The sequence below is a fragment of the Lepisma saccharinum genome, chromosome 2, assembly GCF_977018435.1.
Source record: "Lepisma saccharinum chromosome 2, izLepSacc3.1, whole genome shotgun sequence".
Classification (NCBI taxonomy): Eukaryota; Metazoa; Arthropoda; class Insecta; order Zygentoma; family Lepismatidae; genus Lepisma; species Lepisma saccharinum.
The window spans coordinates 156,719,567-156,740,813 of NC_139230.1; the positions used below are offsets into that span (position 1 = coordinate 156,719,567).

Below are 21,247 nucleotides of genomic sequence, written 5' to 3' on the forward strand. Positions count from 1 at the left end.
AAATATTTATTGAGAAATAACTCTGATTACTTTTTAAATATCTATTTTATATATTGTTCCGTGATTTGTGCTTGATATATACTTGATTTGTTCTGAAGTGTTAATACAAATTCCAAGCAATAATTAACACCGCAGTGGTCGCGTGAATCGCAAAAGTGATCCACTTGTTTAATTTCAGTTACTACTGCCGTTTGGCAACACTCTAGACCTTTGCTTCCAGTGTACCTACCTGGAAAAGTCCAGAAACTACGTTCGTTCAGCCGTTATTTAAAATTTATCTATTGCTGACTTCATAGGCGTAGCTAGAACTTTATATTTGGGTGTACACAAAGAAAAAAATGAGGTCTTGTACCTATTTAATAGCATATTTTCAAAACTTGGCTATTTAACTGCACTGATGTTTGTAAAGGAATATAAATTCACTAAATGATAGTGTTGAAAATTTCTGAATATATGTAGTTGAAAAAAATCAAATTGCATAGAAATTACACAGACACAAAATGTTCATAAATGTTACAAACAAATACATCAAAATACACGTCATCTATAACAAGAGACGTCTGTCAAAAGGTACAATGTTCTTAAACTCATCAATAACTTCATTTACATCAATAGACTAAGCTTTTTCCTGTTCCACAAATAGCAAGAGCAGGGTTTCCAATCTATCCGGCTTCTGAGAAAAAGTGCTCCCCTGTGCTTAGCACCACGCCATGAAGGCGTATAGGGGTGTGGGGGTAACACTCCACACTTTCTTGATCCGGTCGTGAGTGGGAGTGATGTAATCAGCATCACGCCCCTACACCGCCTTTACCCCCCAGGGTTTCCCCCCAGGTACCCATGTTATTCGACGCTGGGTGGGCGGCGAGGCCGCTTCCAACGTTAGAAAAGTTCCCCGATAGAACCCGGGACCTTCAGCATGGTAGTCAGACGCATTACCGAATGAGCCACAGCGGCTTCTGAGTTGCTCTTAATTTAGTTTTAACTTGGGTAAGCTTGGAGAAAGGTCTCTCACACGTGCAGCTTGTGACAGGTATAGAAGAAAGTCGCTAAAGTACAGAGTAGAACGCAGTAAATATATTTTTTCTCCAATGGCATCAAAAAGTCGAAAATATATAGACACTCGTTTCATCAGCGATAATGCACACGTTTGTACAGTGTCTCTCAAAAGTTTTAGGACAACGACATTTTAAACTAGGCAACCCAATTTACACAAGCCGTTGGTGGGTTGCGTGCAGAGTTAGGCTCAATTTCAGGGTTGCCACGTGCACAATAGATATTTATAAAATACGTGAAAGAAATATAAACAATTATTATTGTATAAAAGTATTAAAAATATCACTATTATATCGCAAATGACAAAATTATTTCTGAAAGAAAAAAATAGGTTTCTAGTATTTCATCGCTGATGAGTCTACAGTAAGGAAAAGAGGTGAGAGGAAACGAAAAGTTACAAAGGAGAGGAGAAAGAGAAAGCGAAAGGAGAAGAGGAAAGGTAGAGGAGAGAAGAAAGATAGGATAGACGAGGAGAGGAGATGTAGTGAGGAGAATGGAAAAAGATTCGAGGAGAGATGAGGAAAAAGAACAAAGAAGAGAAAAGAGGAGGAAAACGAGAGGAGAGGAGGAGACGAGAAGAGGGAAGTGGAGAGTAGAGTAAAGGAGAGAAAAAGAGAAGAACGAAAAAAGAGAGTGCAGTGGAGTCGGAAATCTAAGACAGGAAAGGAGATAAGAGGAGTGGAGAAGAGTGGGATGAAGATAAGATGCGAGAAAAGTAGGGAAGGCGATATGAGATAAAAGCAGAACAGAAAGAGGGGAGAGAAGAGGTAGTTGCAGAAAATATCGTCTGAGCGTCAAGAATGGATGCATTGGTCAAATTATCGACATGAAACATTCAATGACATTTTGAAATGTATTGGAGAATATATTAGATCGGTGCGAAATGCCTTTTGGCTGAGTTCAGAGCAAATTAAAATCTTCCATGTAAGATCTTTGATTTTACCTGCGATTACACCACTAAAAAAATGAACGTAATTTTTAATATTTATTCAATTTTTCTCCACTTCTCGGTTCGTTGAAATTGAGATTTTGTAATTCAATATTTCCCCTCCCCCCATCGTTAATTCCAAACTGAATCATTCCGTTTCACACGGCGTGGACAATGAACACAATGGGATATGTCTAAAACTTCCGAAAATTTTCTGCCACCGGAAAGGTTTGAACCTACGACCATCAGCTTGACAATCCTGAACGGTAGCCACTACCCTACAAGCTTTCGTTCCTCAAACCAGGTAGCAGAACCGCTACACCACGCCTTTACCTTCGAATGAAACAACAATTTTTTCTAAGTATTCTGTCCCTTTAATATTGTAAATGTCGTTTGGTATACGTGTAGTTGAACTTTTACTTTAATTTTGATTTGCTTTCTTGTAGTATAACCGATATCTTCGAGAAATAATTTTCGAAGTAATTAAAAACGAGAATATTGGTAGTTGTGAAAATGCGAGTTATTTCTTCTAACTTATTATTGTGATTAGACATTACTAATGGAAAATATCTAGAAGCTTGAACATTACAGGACGATGTTCTTTTCCTGTGATACTGTAACAGACAAAATGCTTGTTTACTGATGCAAGTATTGTGTCCAGAACAGTCTTATGAAATGTATTTGCTGTTGCGTAAGGTAACACGAAAAAATTACACCGTGTGCGAACTACGAAATCTGTGCAACGCTATACGTAAACAGACGGAAAATTTTATTCATAAAATCATGTCACATTTGACAGTATTAGTCAAGAGAGACTCGTGGGACACTGTGTTAAGGTGCTGGACTAAATTATTCTAATTTTTCTTACTAGAAGAACAACAATTTCTAAGGAAGAGCAACAGTGATGATCTTTCTTATTTCTTTTAAATGCTTACACTTTCCTTTAATTGGGTTAAAAATAAATAAGAATATTGCTTGTATTTCTGTCATTGACGTAAACCAGAGAGAGAGACAGACAGACAGACAGATGTTACAAAATAGTTCAAATAGTGCGAGCGCCATTAAAAAGTCATGATAATTCTATGTTGCGTACTTAGAATTATTCATACAATAAAGAACATGTCTAATTGTGAGTTAGCAAAAAAACAATAATAAAGAGACATTTTCGCATCACTATTGCAGTTCGAAAAAGTCGGGACAGGGATTGAAAGTAACGCACTGTCCTGACTAAATCGGTGAATCGGACGTCTGCTAGCCTTGCATCAATGATTATAAAACTAAAACCACCCAATATTGCAGCTTGAAGACTTTTGCGCAAGAAAGAGATTCATTTATTCAAGAGCAAAATTGAAATTTTTACACATTTCAAAAATCGACGATGTTATTTTCGTATTTATTTATTTATTTATAGGTTCACATTTAAATATTTTAGGGTTCGAGGGGGGAGCATGGCCCACATGGACCCTCCCCTGGATACTGACCTTACGTAGACAGTGGAAGAGAAATTTTGGAGAACCTTTCTATTAAATTTAGTATTTACATTCACCTAATGCTCAGATAGATTAAACCGTTTATTGACAAATCGTGAACTTTTCGTTTAATAGATAATATTTGGTTTTAGACGACGGGAGAACAGTGGTCGAATTTCCTTTCTTGCTCTTTTGAGAGAATATATACTTCTACAATAGCAATCGCGTTCGGAAACCGTGAAAAAAAAATGACAATGGTTTTCAAAGGCAGACAAGCTTGGTAGTCTAGCTTGCTCGCGATCAAACTGACTCACTCACGCTATTCAAGGCCGCTTCTTATCCCAAAACACTGTGGTTCGATGCACAGTGTCTGCACCCAGCACATTACAAGTGACCAGAGTCGAATTTTAAAGAGAATCTGAAGAATGGTAGATTTCATCAGAGGCGGCTAGGTAGGCACCAGCTCAACATGCAATAGTTTAAGTGATAATTCCTGACAAACAAAAAACCGTATTGAATAATTTTTGGGATAGTAATACGTGTATCCGCTCCTTTTTAACAATGTAAGCTCGAAGACAATCTGTATTCCATTTATTTATATTGGCAACTTGGTCAACCGGAGGTTATTTTATCGCCTTCGATGATCGAATTGTCTGATCGATTATTTTTTGTTTACCCAGGAACATGCCCCATAGGAGATTTCCGAGACCGGGTTACGCTACTCACTCGTAGCTCCCCAATTTCTTCACGATGGTGGGTTTCTACCGGTCCCATACACAGGCCGAGAACCTAGAGAGTGAGCATAGGCGGACTCGAATCCATGCCGTCCTGCAGTCCGAGTCCAAAGCACAGCTCCTTTGACCGCACGGTCACGGAGGAGGACTTTTCTTATCTTACCTTTGGCTAATCGCGACGATGAGGATGAATTATGAATAGAAAAATAAAGAAGGTCACGCACAAAGTAGAGGACGATCTTCAACATCTTGGGATGACGAGTTCAAGCCCTTAATATGAGGATTTCAACCTTAGACGACCTCAATTTCAAAATTATAAACAAAATGCCTACTTACACTAAACTTCTCATCAAGGCCAAAATAGTTTGTAACTGTGAAACTACCCCTGAATACAAATTGACATTTTTTTTCTATGTGAGTAAGAATTCAATGTGTGGCATACAGACATAGATGATACCTTTTGAGAAACAATTAACTGTACCCTGTCCCAGGATCTCTGGATCAAAGCCGCGCATAGCGGAAGAGGAGTGGGGAGAGGGGATCGAGTGGACAAAGCGAATCAGTGCACGCTGCTGGGAAGGCTGGTAACTGCAGTGGTTTTCCTCCCTCCACGCAATCCCACTCCTCTCTCACGTGTTCATCGCTGCTCAGATACTTTTTTTCGTTCACCTGATCCAGAGATAAATGGGACAGAGTGTAGTTCGCATACATGTAGCAAGTAACGTATCCCAGAATGAAAATTCCACGTAGTTTTAAAACGTTTGTTTAAGCAATGAATGACTGGAAACGGATCACACATAATTCCCTTGCCAAAATCTAGTGGTCGAAAATTAATTTCAAGACATTTCATATCTATTCACCATATTCCAAGTTATAAGGAACTATTTCGTAGATGTTCATGAAACCGTTATAAAATTACAAATAAAATATATTCACAAGCTTAGATATACCAATACGAAGAAAGAAATTCAGAGTTAAATTTCAAATGCATGTGTATAAAGTAATTCTAGAAGTACAGAGCTATATCTGAGTATTTAACTTCTTTTTTGCAGATAACGTTTACAATATTGAGGCGACAGAATAATTAGGAACTGTAGCTCCAAGAAAACAAAGGGCGTAGTGTATTGGTTAGAGTTCTTGAAAGCATTGCGGTCACACGTTCGATCCTCCATACTAAATGTTCCTTAAAAAAGAATCCCTTCCATTAAACAAGAGCATGGTAACATTATTTGTAAGAGCAGTATATAGTGGCTGCATTGTTCTGCATATGAAATTTATAAAAAAAATAATAAACAAATAAATGAATTGACACACGTTCAACGGGATATTTTTATATATAAGATCGTGAATTATGATACTCTAACGATAATTGTGTACTGCTTCAAAGACATTGACAAATATTAATGAAATAACTATTTATATGTGTGGCAATTCAGGACATGCTAATTTTACCCCTTTTCCCACTTGAGTTCAATACAAGGATACCTCCGCAAATATCGAATGAAAAGTTCTCACCATGTGCAATTCTCCATTAAATGTTTTCGCCGAGTCTTACTACTTTCGTTTTCTTTGTTACAAACAATACTTGTTTGCAAGTTACATGCAGGAGAGTTGCATCTACATTTCACATTGGTCAGCTCCTTCTACCTGGCTTAAGGAGCGAAAGCTTGTAGGGTAGTGGCTACCGTTCAGGATTGTCAAGCTGATGGTCGTAGGTTCAAACCTTTCCGGTGGCAGAAAATTTTCGGAAGTTTTAGACATATCCCATTGTGTTCATTTTCCACGCCGTGTGAAACGGAATGATTCAGTTTGGAATTAACGATGGGGGGAGGGGAAATATTGAATTACAAAATCTCAATTTCAACGAACCGAGAAGTGGAGAAAAATTGAATAAATATTAAAAATTACGTTCATTTTTTTAGTGGTGTAATCGCAGGTAAAATCAAAGATCTTACATGGAAGATTTTAATTTGCTCTGAACTCAGCCAAAAGGCATTTCGCACCGATCTAATATATTCTCCAATACATTTCAAAATGTTATTGAATGTTTCATGTCGATAATTTGACCAATGCATCCATTCTTGACGCTCAGACGATATTTTCTGCAACTATCTCTTCTCTCCCCTCTTTCTGTTCTGCTTTTATCTCATATCGCCTTCCCTACTTTTCTCGCATCTTATCTTCATCCCACTCTTCTCCACTCCTCTTATCTCCTTTCCTGTCTTAGATTTCCGACTCCACTGCACTCTCTTTTTTCGTTCTTCTCTTTTTCTCTCCTTTACTCTACTCTCCACTTCCCTCTTCTCGTCTCCTCCTCTCCTCTCGTTTTCCTCCTCTTTTCTCTTCTTTGTTCTTTTTCCTCATCTCTCCTCGAATCTTTTTCCATTCTCCTCACTACATCTCCTCTCCTCGTCTATCCTATCTTTCTTCTCTCCTCTACCTTTCCTCTTCTCCTTTCGCTTTCTCTTTCTCCTCTCCTTTGTAACTTTTCGTTTCCTCTCACCTCTTTTCCTTACTGTAGACTCATCAGCGATGAAATACTAGAAACCTATTTTTTTCTTTCAGAAATAATTTTGTCATTTGCGATATAATAGTGATATTTTTAATACTTTTATACAATAATAATTGTTTATATTTCTTTCACTTATTTTATAAATATCTATTGTGCACGTGGAAACCCTGAAATTTAGCCTAACTCTGCACGCAACCCACCAACGGCTTGTGTAAATTGGGTTGCCTAGTTTAAAATATCTTTGTCCTAAAACTTTTGAGAGACACTGTACCAAGTAATGACATTTTCAACATCTTACAAACTGCCGCTTTTTTCCTCTCTTATTGAAATATCTGTCTTTAATTCTCTTTGATAAAGCAGCCCATTAGGGTGTGCCTAGGCACACCCGGCACACCCCGTAGCTACGCCTATGGCTGACTTGTTATTAGAGCTCATATTTGAGTGGAGGACAATAGTGATCCGCGTGACCATTGACGGGATTGTTTTCGGATACATACGTATTTCTAAAATTTTTTATAAATGTATGAAGTGAGTGCGTAAATATCACCGAAAACCTATTTTTGAAATTTTTGGGAAAGAAAATAACAAAAGTATGATTCTAAGATTTGTTTGGTGTCATCACATCCAAGATTTTCCTCCTTCCTGTAATGTGTTGAGTGAAATAACTTATAACTTTTTGTTAAGTTAACCAGAATACTTAAAATAGGATAGTCTTATTGAAAAAACAGATAAATATTAACAAATAATGCCTAAAAACGATAACATTTTATGGATCACAACAGTGATCCGCGCGACCAATGATGGGAGTTTTTTTTTTCACGTGACCACAGCAGTGTTAAAGAGGGAATGAAAAATAACGAATTGTGCAAAATATTTAAGCCTTCACTATAGTAGAACACAACCCTCACCCTCCTTCTATTTTGGTAATTTAACGTCGCTTTTCTACCTATTTAGATCTCCCATTGTTATGAACATTCACTTAGGAACAAAGCTCGTAAGTAAAGTGAATTAAGACAATGCAGTCTGGACGGAGAACCTTCACCGAAGATCCTTATGCACTGCACCTTGTGTTAGTGAACCAGAGTGCCCTCATTAGGTTTACGTTTCCTTCTAAACATTGCCATTAAGGTGTACTGATAGATTAAGGGTTGCCTGCCTGCTGCAATCTAATCTAAAGGCAAACTCTGAATGCCATATCGGGTTCCATGATCGGATAGTCACTGACGTCAAGCTTCAGCAAATTCTTCTGACGATGATACGCTATGTTGGAGATGGTAAATGAAGTTTGTTGCATTTCTCATATTTAATGTAGCCTGCTGCTTGTGTGTAATGGAGATCTAATTCAACACAGGTAAAATCAGCGGAAGCAAAAATTCAGGCAAAACCAGAGGCTCGGTTTTGAGTCCAGAGATCCGGGTTCGAGTTCTGGTCGAGTTTCGGATTTCGGGTTGCTTGGTAAAGTTCGATACCCTGTGGAGGAACATTTCACAGTGGTTGGGATCTCACTTTAAACTGTAAGTCCAGTCCCGATTAGCCTATCTATGCTTAAATTGGACTTAAAAACAACAATTCAATTCGAGTTGACCATTTTATGCTAATTGGGACTGGACCTGCAGTTTAAAGTGGGGTCCGAACCAGTAGCCTATGTGTCTCCAGCGGTAATCAAACCCGAAACCCCTTGATTACCAGACGACGAGAGTTCTGGTCGACCTTGCAATTCTTGCTTAACTTTCAACTAGGGATGTGCCGAAGCCGATTACAGATGTATGAAAATCGGCAGAAATTGACATATCGGCATCGGTATCGGAATCGACAAAAATCCGATATTTAAACCGGTACAGATTATACTAGAGTTTTACCTTCTAATAAGTTTTATATTCTAGTTTTGTAAGGTTTATTGAAAATTTGGTTATGATTCGTCATTATTGTAGAGTTTTTGTAATAAAATTATTGCAAACTCTCATTCAGAGGATCAACCTAACTATAAATCGGAAATAAAACAGTACATTGCCTTTGTATTGGAAATTCAAAAATGAGTATTTAAACCTGAAGCAAGTCCTGAGAAAATACTTGGGCATACCTGCTGCATCAGTATTCAGTGATTGAGCGTTCAGTGTTGCTGAACAGATTTGCGATAAGAGAGGTCGGTTACTTCCTGAAGTGCATCCAAATCTCGTATTTCTGAAGTTGAATCTGGCAGAACAGGAATTCATTTTGCATTTCGAAGAACTGCTTGTGTACTAGGTTCACATAACCTTTTGTAGATGCAAATGTACATTCGCATCTCTTGAGAATATATATGTATATACATATGATATGCAATAGAAATGTACATACCAAATTTATTTTTGTCATGCAGAAAATAACATCCCATTTCTGTTTTATAATCTTATGTATCGGAATCGGTTAAATATCGGCATCGGTATCGGTTCCAAAAATTATCGGTGAGTACATCGGCATCGGTAAATTTTCAGCTTCGTCACATCCCTACTTTCAACATAGTGTGCACACTGCGTGTGCCAAATTGCAGTGGCTTTCACGGCCGAGGTGGCCGTGCAGCGACAGCTAGCGCTCACGGAAGTAAGAGAGCGTCTGCCGGCAAACTAGATGCAACATTCGCGTAACTGGAACCGCTAGCTATGTAATGAAATATGCTCGTACAGTTACATGGACAGTTACAATTAAAATTAGCACGCACCTTGTTACAAGAGATGTTGGAAATGGTGTCCTCCTGCATCCACAAATTTACGGCATATTTTTACGAAATGTTCACTAACAAGTATAAGTTTCCGAAATTGCTTCAATTTCTCTCCTGATATTTTCTTTCAATTCTTCTCATGCATAGCTTCAGGTTTAAAAGCTTGGTACCTCGCCACGCAGACGTCATGAAAATGTCTGTTTCTTATTGTGCAAGGCGCCCGAGGGATTTTTAATAAGTATGTTCCAATCGTGCTTCAACGTCGTCTAGTTTCTCCTCAGTAATCATACGCCGTTTCACGCTTCGCTTCTTATCAAGAACAGACCCTGTTTCTCTAAATTTGTTCACAAGTATCCGAACACTGTCTCTATATGAACGAGAACATCTGGGAATTCTGCTGCAAAACGTATTCTAATTCCCCTACAATGACGTAAGAGTCGTACATAAAAATTCGTTGTTTTAAATTGTATGGATAGCGTGGCATTATTAGGACTGAAGAAAAGCACCAGTAATACGTAAACTAAAACCAAACAACCTAAACCACTTGTTTACACCTTAACACTACACAAACACGTGCAAACAGGACACCAGCTATCTGGATACTGAAGCACTGACGCGTCCAGTGCCAAGGTCAACATATAGCTGTGGGTCTAAATGCCGGCAGACGCGCTCTCACTGCCGGGCTCGCTAACCGTCGCTCCACGGCCACCTCGTCGGTCAAAGACACTGTGTAAGGTAGTATACATCTGGTCACATTCGTTCCTCAACATCCAAGCACTGCTACCAACCTGCCAAAATGCTGATAGTAGTGTGGTGGCTGTGACGACGAGAACTCACACACTGTATGGCACACATCTGTGTTGTTCTGCGATCGCCTACCTGACAGAAAATGCTCCATGTGGCGAAAGATATAATTGATTTAGTTTATTTTACTTCGATTTTTTTTACCTTAAACTAATCGCGAAGATGAGAATAAATAGTGATAAGATAAAATTGATGAAGGGACAATCACAAGCATACAGCAACGACACACACGAGCCCCCTCAGAGGATAATAGTGGCTGTGAGTCAAGACGCCATATCCTCCCTAGTCTGCAAAATGCAGTCAACGGTGTACTACCTGCAAGGGAGGTTGCCATTTGGGTGCCTTCAAAAGGGTCACCTCTTACACCCCGCGAAAGATATGATACTCGTTTGGGAAAAGTCTGGTAAATACAGAAAGTGAGGAAAGGGTTCATACCCTAACTTAGGTAGTTTTAGCTGCTTTCTTTGCGACATATGGGGACGAGCGTTATCATGCAAGCAAAGAACACTATACTCTCTCCCGGGAATCTCTGGAACGAGCGAACGAAAACAAGCCTCTGCATAAGTAGTAACTCAAGAGGGTTCTAGCAATGAGCACGTGCTAGGGAACGGGATTGCATGGAGGAAGAAAAGCGACTGCAGCTACAGCCTTTCAGCAGCGGGGATTGCTTCGCTCCGCCCACGCACCGTCTCCCATTCTCTTCCGCTCACTTGTCTATTCACCAATGCTAGCTGCTTCTGGTGAATTGGTTGGTTCATCCATTCCGTCCGAAATCATAGTTTCACTTTGCCATGTGTGAATGGTACAGCTGCAGACTACCACAGCGGCAGAAGCATTTTTGGGCGATGGAGAGGTGGTTTGGAGCAGCGCCTGGAAAATTCAGCAGAATCCAACCACAATGCTGATCGGCGATAATTGTCGTACGAGACCTAATCCCCATCCCTAATAAATCGATGCGCCAAACTACAGTAGGGGGATGCACATGCAGCCTCTCCACTATCACATGGGTACTTTACCGTGTACAGCTTATTCGGTCAGCTTGAGTAGCTTTCTGAAAATGCTTGTTGTGGATGTCCACGCGGTAAATTTTCCAGCAGAGCAAAATTTTGCAAACCAGCGACAATTGGTGTGTTCATGAGCCGTACCTGGTTCCAACGCTGTATTAATATTTTTCAACATATGCTAGCAGTATTATCCACTTCGAACTCGTACAGAAAAATCACCTTCTTAGGTGTGGAGTCGCACCTATTGTTCACGATCGACTAAGACAGTTTATCACTCACCAGTCTATCAAGCGTAAAGAGATGATAATTATGTATAAAAGGAAAGGAAGGATAATCATTAAAAATCAGGAAGGTGGAATTTAGTAATATATTAAAGATGTCATTACTCCCAGACGGTTAGCAAGCAGTCCAACCAAGAAATATTCAGAGAATGCTTATGTCAGATTGCCGAGTTGGATTTACTGAGGAGGAGAAGAAATGGGCGAGTAGGAAGGATGACACCTGCATAACTGAGATTGTTAGGTGGAAAGAGAGGAGAATAAAGAGTTGGGGGAAGAGTTCCGGGGGATTCGATCGGGAGACGTTGGTGACGGAGGTATAAGGGATGAGCTTCAGAGTTCTGAGGAGATGCACATTTATTGCTGAGACGGGTAAGAATCCTTAATTTCATGTCCAAATATTTGCCGGGTCCAATTTTGACGATGTAAAATGTATTTCAGTGTGCCAAATCAGTAAAGTTCTTTAAAAGTGGTGTTTTCATCTCTCGCAGCTGAGGCTATGGAGCCTTACCATTATTTAGTATTAATGTGTAAATAGGATCGAGCTTACACACCCCAGGAAATCGATCCCAGTACCGAGAGTATGTTACCTAAGGAAGCGACCCAGTATTTACAGTTTCCAGGTAACTGAAGGTAAGATACGCAAGTGTGTGACGTCTGAGACCGATTCATCCAGTGGTCTCATCCAATGTGTCGTGAAAACAAACATTTTAAATGCACCAACCTCATATGAGGAGACGGGTGTGAATGTGGCTGTACTGTACAATGAAAGTCTTACACTTCTCCATTGTTCTCTGTAAGTGGGAATGCATTCAGAAAGTATACATGTCGCGATGAGTCTTCTAGTTGACAGACGGCATGGATACCATTACATGCAGAAGGCAAGACAGTAAGGAGTCACAAGAGTCCAGTATTTGATTCTTGGCTGAGAAAAGTGATTGTTCGAATTCTTCTATAAACTCTACTTTTTAAGGAATTGTTTCCTCTCTAGTATCTTATTTCGAAAAATATGTAAACACCATTTTAATTTTCTTGAAGGAAACGGATATAATTATAAGTAAGGTAATTTAAGATTATTACTGCTTCGAGGCACATTTCATGATATGTGGTAAACATGTGATGTATTTTAGTTCAGATAAAAGAGGCACATTGTATTTCAGAAGTATTGGGCAAGGTATTAAGTAGTAAATAATAATAAACTAGTTATTTATTTGCCGAGAGGTCTTAGTGAGGAAGTATTCTATTTAATAGCCTTAGACAACTTAAGATGGGTAAGAAAACGCCCGTGTTTATAGACTCTGAAATAGCTACTACCAGAAATGGACAATTCCTTCCATTTTCTCCTGGAATAACACCTTTCTACTGTCAACTGTCGTAAAGTTGACAATAGATTCGTACCATGTCATGTTACATTTTTATCTATCAATGAAAGTATCTAACAACTTTAAACACTGGTAGCTAAAAACTAATATTAACAGAATTATACGCTTTTACAATGTGAATTTCAAATTTAAAACAAACCGTATACACTTAGGTTATGTTTCCTTTTTTTAATATAAATCACACGGTGATGACTAGCTTGTTTAGCTACTACTTGATAAGGCATCATACGGATATGAATATTACGTCTTATTTGAAATGTCTCGTGGTCTGAGGAAGAAGATAATTTGCTTAACAAGATAAGCACACAAAACGTTTTGAGCTCAGATATTTCATAAAACTGTAATCTGACAAGATTTTTTTAATATTGAGCAATAAAGAGTGGCGATGGAATGTTAAGCGTAAATTGCAGCGAAATTCTGGAGGACGATAAATTAATATCGCAGAAATATCTTGTCCTTTAAAGTACCGACGAGAAACCATATGCGACCGATATCGTAAGGCACCTTCATTTGTTTGAAAATGACATTTAACGGGAAAACAAAGCAAAAGAAACAAAAAAGAATAAAACAATTAAAGAAGCTTGAACATTTCTGTAATAAAATGTAGAAATGCAAATTAACGTACCGGAAATGTCAGTGGAGATTTCGCTCTTGAAAGTAGTTGTAGTCTTTAATGGTAACCAAGACAAGCGAATATACTGGAGAAAACAGATATTAATATCCTGGAATGGTTTAATATTCAATATATTTAATATTAAATTTGATTATTATAAAATGCTTGAAAGCATAATTGAAAATTGCGTAAAAAACACTCCATTTCTTCTGATAGACAGACAGAATGCGAAATCCTGGGCGGACAGGAGGGATTTTTCCCACAACAATTATCTTTGACGTCAAAAATCACACCAGCCAAAAATCTCCAGGGGAAGGAGAGATTTTGCTAAAACAACATAAGTTAAGCAATTAGTTTTGACTTCAAATATACTTTACTAAGGATAATATGGAAAACACATATAAAGCAGTGTGTCTGCGAGTGTTGAATACTTTCTAACTCACCGTCTCTCTCATTCTCTCTCTCTCTCTCCCTCTCTCTCTTTCAAGAGTTCATTAACAGATCTACACTAATAACAATATACACAGCACATTAAAAGAAAAACAAGAATGCAACACAAATATAAGTTTGAAATGTAATTGATTTATATTAATAGAAAGCAAAAACTAAAAATAATATTATACATAATACAACTATTTCGTAATTTAGGCGGCCCCGTGGCGGAGTGGTTAGCACATCACGCTACGATGCCAGGGGTCCCGGGTTCGAATCCCGGCCTGGGCATGGATGTCTGTGAGGGTTTATTCATAAATTTCATCATATCATCACTCATCCCTATCTTCGCAAATTAGCCAAAAGTGGCACAAGAAGCGAAGTAAAATAAAGGAAATCAATCAATATTTCGTAATTCATTGACATCTTTAACCAGTTAGTATAGGAATTAGTTTGTTACTTTATAAATGTCTGATATGTACAGTATATAACAAATTAATTCCTGTATATGTATTTAATAATAATGTATTTTAAATATTTAGTCATTTTCTTTTATATTTAATAGCATTATAAATATGTATATCACATATTTTTTATGTATATTTGTGCACATATGTACATATATTTATTTATATATATATTAAGATCTTCCTCCCCCCACCAGTCTTCAATGATTTTGCACCCTTGAGACAGAAATTGAATCGTGAAAATGGCGGTTGAAGGAAAAGAGATAAGATAAAGAAGTGGTATTTCAGGATATCCGCAGATTTAATCTGGGATGGACGCCTCATGATTTGAACCTGCACCCTCAAGAACATAAATATGTCACCTACGCTCGTTTGGCACCTTCGAGTTGCCCGTATCATTTAGCAGCATGTGCTTGGAATGGAAGGTTAGTGAGCATGGATGCTTTTGTCTACGGGCTCCCGCGTAGCCAAATGGCTAGCGCTATCACTTTTAATGCGAGCGCTCCCGGGTTCGTTACCCTGTGGGAGCTGCCGAAATATCGAGGTTAAACCAACTAGGGATGGCCAAACGGATCCGGATCAGAAAAATCCGGATCCGTTCGGATCCGGATCCGGATCCAAAAGTTACGGATCTGGATTCGGATCCGAAATTTTCGGATCCGGGTCCAAAAAATCCGGATTTTTTAGATCCGGATCCGAGAGTTTCGTATCTCAATCCCATTATAATATTACCACACCTTAAAAGGTATTATGATCTTCGATTACAAAGAAATTTTTCATTAGTTAGTCCTACAAGAATTTTTTTCAAGTGTTGTTCCTAAAATACTTTGCTAGGCATCGGCTAACACACTCGTGCACAAAAATAATCTTACTTGTTTAACATAAAATGTCAGAGGTGATTTTGTAAATGCCATTGAAACGAATATGTATTCATTCCAATGTATTGGAAATGAAAACGTACATAAATGTGAGACATTCAATTCCAGGATGAAACCTTTGACACATATAACAAGATAGAAATGTTATACAAAAATTATACAATTCTTCTACAGTTACAGTTTTACAAATTAAAACATTATAATATATGCAGTGTTATATAATTACAAAGTGTAAGACTAACAAGGGAGGTTATCTAAGTGTCCCCCTCCGATTTCCATGAAACTTGGCAAGCGTATAGTGGGGCCCAAAGGAAGAAATACGTGTTTTTTTATTTCAGCTAAAAAACTTTTGTAGGGGGCAAAACCCCTTCAAATGTCAAGATGAGGACAAATTGAAGTGAGGATCTGACCCCTGTGTCCCCCTCCGATTTCCATGATACTTGGCAGGTGTATAGTGGGGCCCAATGGAAGAAATACGTGTTTTTTTGTTTCAGCTAAAAATCAGTTTTAGGGGGCAAAACCCCCTCAAATGTCAAGATGAGGACAAATTGAAGTGAGGATCTGACCCCTGTGTCCCCCTCCGATTTCCATGATACTTGGCAGGTGTATAGTGGGGCCCAATGGAAGAAATACGTGTTTTTTTGTTTCAGCTAAAAATCAGTTTTAGGGGGCAAAACCCCCTCAAATATCAAGATGAGGACAAATTGAAGTGAGGATCTGACCCCTGTGTCCCCCTCCGATTTCCATGATACTTGGCAGGTGTGTGTATAAACGGGCCCAAATGAAGAAATATGTGTTTGTTTTTTTTGTTTCGGCTAAAAAACTGTTCTAGGGGGCAACCTCCCCTCAAATGTCAAGATGAGGACAAATTGAAGTGGGGATCTGACCCCTGTGTTCCCTTCCGATTTCCATGAAACGTGGTAGGTGTATAAAGGGGCCCAAAGGAAGAAATACGTGTTTTTTTGTTTCGGCTAAAAATCGGTTTTAGGGGGAAAAACCCGCCTCAAATATCAAGATGAGTACAAATTGACCTGGGGATCATCTGACCCCTGTGTCCCCCTCCGATTTCCATGGAATTTGACAGGTGTATAGAGAGGCCCTATGCCCCTTGTTTCTTCCTATGTTTCTTCCTATGCCATATTTACGTGGTTGCGGGGTCAGATCCCCACTTCAATTTCTCCTCATCTTGCCATTTGAGGGGGGGGCCTCTATACACCTGCCAAGTTTCATGGAAATCGGAGTGGGAGACTTAGACCTCCCTTGTAAGTGTATTAATTAATTACAAATCACGCACGCGAGTACACACACTATATATATATATATATATATATATATATATATATATATTAGGGATGGGACCGATGAATCGGTACTCTATCGGTATCGGCCGATATAGGCATATCGGTGTATCGGTTTATCGGTAAAATTACCGATTATTTTACCGATCCGATATATCGATTATTATCTGATACTTTAGTGCAAAATTCTGCCATTTTGTTGTAATTTTTATGGATAATATCCATGCCCTACTTCCTAAAAAAGTAAATGTCTCAATATGCAATTTATCTTGCACTGCAGTCACCTTGAAACACACATTTATTAAAGAGGTCAATGAACATTTCAGGTTCTTCAAGGACCATTTCTAATTTTATATCGGATCGGTAGAATATCGGTTATCGGTATCGGTAAAATTTATATCGGTACTTTATCGGTATCGGCCAAAATTTCATATCGACCCATCCCTAATATATATATACACCGCGTGAGGCACCTAAGAGTACCACCTGAAATAGCGAAGAAACCAGAAACAGTAGCGATGTGAGGTTTGCGGGAAACAATAATATCGAATGGGGCTCGTAAATCGGAGGTATGGGGTGGGTCGAAAAATATCGAAAATTTGGCATCTGGAGCAAGGTCATATTTTTTTAAATGGAACGATATACAATAACATGCATAATATAAAAGAGCACACGCAGAGAAACACAACGCCGTTGGTCTCATGCATCTACTGCACATAGGAACGAAGATATGGCCATGTGAAAATATGTAAACAAACTAACAAGTGGCCGGCCCACTTGACCGTCAGTACCACGGCATGTAAGACTTCTCAGGTGCCTGACAGAACTGCCTTTACGCAGAGCAAGTTTTGATAGCAGGTCCACGAGATCGTGTTAGTTCATAGCAAGCAGTCGTAGTGGTAAGAGCGAAGATTGTGGTGTTCACAAACATAGAAAAAGCGGACATGATCCTGATTTATGGGGAATGCCGAAAGAATGCCTCAGAAGCCTTCCGTGTGTACGCAGAGAGATATCCGGACAGACCATAGCCATCTCGACGTCTGTTTGGTAAGTTATTTATTAAATTAAGAGACACCGGAAGTGTAACACAACGAGCACGTGTGCGGAACAAGCCAACTACAGGTGAGGCAGGTGCAACAAATGTTCTCGCCGCTGTTGCTGTGAATCCGCACGTTAGCTCCCGTGAAATTGCCAGGGATGCTGGGATGAGTCAGCGAAGTGTATTGCGCATTCTGCACACACACAAGTTTCACCCATATCATATCTCCCTCCATCATGAACTTCACGGGAATGATTTTGTGGACCGTGTTTGGTTTTGCACATGGATGTTACGACACGAGACACCCGATTTGTCACGTATCCTCTTCATTGACGAGGCAACTTTTACCAATCATGGAAATGTCAACCTAAGGAACATGCACTATTGGTCGGTGAAAAATCCACATTGGCTTCGCCAAGTGGAACGCCAGCGCCCATGGAGTGTGAACGTGTGGTGTGGTATAGTGGGTGAACATCTCATTGGCCCTTTTTTTATTCAAGGGACACTGAATGCTGACCGATACATACAGTTTTTACAACATGAACTGCCTGTACTATTGGAGGACATACCACTTCAGACAAGGAGGGAAATGTGGTACCAACATGACGGGTGCCCAGCTCACAGTGCAAGACGCGCTACAGCATGTGTGGAAAATACATTTCCAAATCGTTGGATTGGACGTGGAGAGCCTGTCAAATGGCCGGCTCGTTCCCCAGATTTGTCACTGTTAGACTTTTTCCTGTGGGGAAAGCTGAAGGACATTGTCTACCGGGATGTGCCAACATCTCCAGAGGATATGCACCTCATTACTGCGGCCTGTATGGACATTCCCTACGAGATGCTACATTCTGTGCAACGATCTTTGCGTGGGCGCCTCGTTGCCTGTATCGCAGCTGACGGCCACCACTTTGAACACACACTTTGACAGGTTTTCGCTTCTTACGCAGTGGTTCTTCGACATACTGTCATGGTCATTTTCATTATGCTGTAACACTGTCAAATACATGGTGCTGACGATGTCTACTGTATTTTTTCTTCCTTTAACACGTTCTGTCTTCATCTTGCCCAATGGCTTCCGACATCTCATTCGTGTACATGCCGTGGTACTGACGGTCAAGTGGGCCGGCCACTTGTTAGTTTGTTTCCATATTTTCACATGGCCATATCTTCGTTCCTATGTGCAGTAGATGCATGAGACCAACGGCGTTGTGTTTCTCTGCGTGTGCTCTTTTATATTATGCATGTTATTGTATATCATTCCATTTAAAAAAATATGACTGCTCCAGATGCCCCATTTGTCGATATTTTTCGACCCACCCCATACCTCCGATTTACGAGCCCCATTTGATATTATTGTTTCCCGCAAACCTCACATCGCTACTGTTTCTGGTTTCTTCGCTATTTCAGGTGGTACTTTTAGGTGCCTCACGCGGTATATATATATATATATATATATATATATATATATATATATATATATATATATGTATGTATGTATGTATGTATATTATATATATATATATATATGTATATTAGCAGGTAACAATATGTTATAAGCAGATTCTTACTTTCCATTACTTTCCAAAGAAGCGCATGTGGGATGGCAAAACGGATCCGGATCCGAAAGTACAGGATCCGGATACTTAGGATCCGGAACCAACCGGATCCGGATCTGGCCATCCCTAAAACCAACATCGTGCAGACAGTTGGTGAGCTTTTTGAAGAGAAGAAGTAGGAGAGTCCGGTCTCCAAATCCGACGACGTGACTCGATATGCTGACCACCCATCACCCACTGAAAAAGCCGCATGGCAGGGCCTGGCACTTAGAGGGCTGTTGCGCCATGGAGTATAGTTTAGTTTAGTTTTTTTTAAAATTATTATTATTATTTGTAAGATGTACACATCAATATACAAATTCAGAAACAGCAAGGAAAGCTGCAATATTCACAGTCCTTGAATTGTTTGCTCCCCTCCATCAGGATATAACATCCAATATAGATTTAATGGCATCATTGGATATTAAAGATTTGGAAATCATTTTCGAAGCTATTCTTCGCACTGAATTCAAAATCGAAAATCTTACAAATAGCTGTGGAAACATTTACTTCTATACAGAGTGTTCAAAATATTTAAAATTCGTATCAGGGAGTCAGTATGGGTTGGATACAAAGGAATTGAAGGTTGATTCTTTAAATACCCACTGAATTAAAAAATGTAATTCTTTCAAATTACAGTTGGGGTTAAAAGTTACGAAAGATTTTCAAAAAGTAGACAATAAGAATCTGATGATTTGAATGTCGCCATTGGAAGAAACAGGTATGAGGATCAGTTCTGAATTCGATAATGTTTTTACAGGTAACCATTAAGAAATGTCCCCCAAACGGAATTCGAACGTCACGAATTCCAATTATTTCCAATATGAGGAATACGAGGTGGGTTTAATGTTGACATAGAATAGTAAGTGTTGGATTTGGTTTGAGTTGGTGTTTTAAGTCCACTTTATGCACAGTAAGGCTAATCGGGACTGGACCTACAGTTTAAAGTGGGATCCGAACCAATTGTGCCTCCACCGGGTATCGAACCCGGGACCCCTTGATTTCAAGGCAATGACGCTACCACTGCGCCATGGGGGAGGCCCCCAATAAGTGTTGGAGAAACGATTTTGAATATATGTCGTTAAATGCTCTCTTATTGGTGACCGTTGGGGCATTTGATCCCGAGAGGGGAGCGTGGGAAGATAAAATATTTGGAAAAATTTGTATTTAATACAATCATTGAATAAAACACGTTTAATATTAAACTGCGTCTTCTCCATTCAGATTTTAAAAAGTACTAAAATGTAATAAAATTATTTGAAATAACAGTTCCCGGTCTATTAATTCACCTCAAAACGAGAGAAGAGGAGCTCTCTTCATGGCCATCTTGAGAAAGCATACTGACTTTAATATTACCATGTAAAATATATACATATTGAACTTGTGATTAAGTGGATCAATATATAAAATTTTATCAACTACATCCCCTATGATTGATTGATTGAGTTGGTGTTTTAAGTCCACTTTATGCACATTAAGGCTAATCGGGACTGGACCTACAGTTTAAAGTGGGATCCAAACCACTATGTGCCTCTACCGGGTATCGAACCCGGGACCCTTTGATTACAAGGCGACGACACTACCAACATCCCCTATGAGAACAGTAGGTTTGTATTCGGAATTGGCTTGTGATTGTGTAGACTATATTTTCAAGTAATGTATCTATCATTTGCGTAGATGAAAATAATGAATAACTGTGATGGAATCCTGTATATTTCAGATGGAAATATAGCACCGATGTAATTATTTTATTTCTTTCAGCTAAGGGGCTCTCCCCGATGGTGTAGTGGTAGCGTCGTCGCCTTGTAGTCAAAGAGACCTGGGTTCGATACCCGGTAGAATCAATCACATAGCGGTTCGAACCCCACTTCAAACTGTAGGTCCAGTTCCGATTAGCCTTAACAATAAAAATAACCGATGGCGCAACTGCCCGTGAGGACCAGTGTCTACCTATCGACTGCCGGCCTCACTACCACTTGATCCTACTCATTCACTCAGCCTGGGAGATCATCCAACCAGTTATGGGGTGACGTGTGGTCAGCACGACGAACCCACAGTGATTA

General features: G+C 39.3%; 1 non-coding gene across 1 annotated transcript; it reads right to left on the reverse strand.

The window, feature by feature from the left end:
• Positions 1-20,150: 20,150 nt before the first annotated feature.
• TRNAS-UGA (transfer RNA serine (anticodon UGA)) lies at positions 20,151-20,225 on the reverse strand. Its single transcript has one exon. It is a non-coding gene; the product is annotated as a tRNA-Ser (tRNA).
• Positions 20,226-21,247: the final 1,022 nt, after the last annotated feature.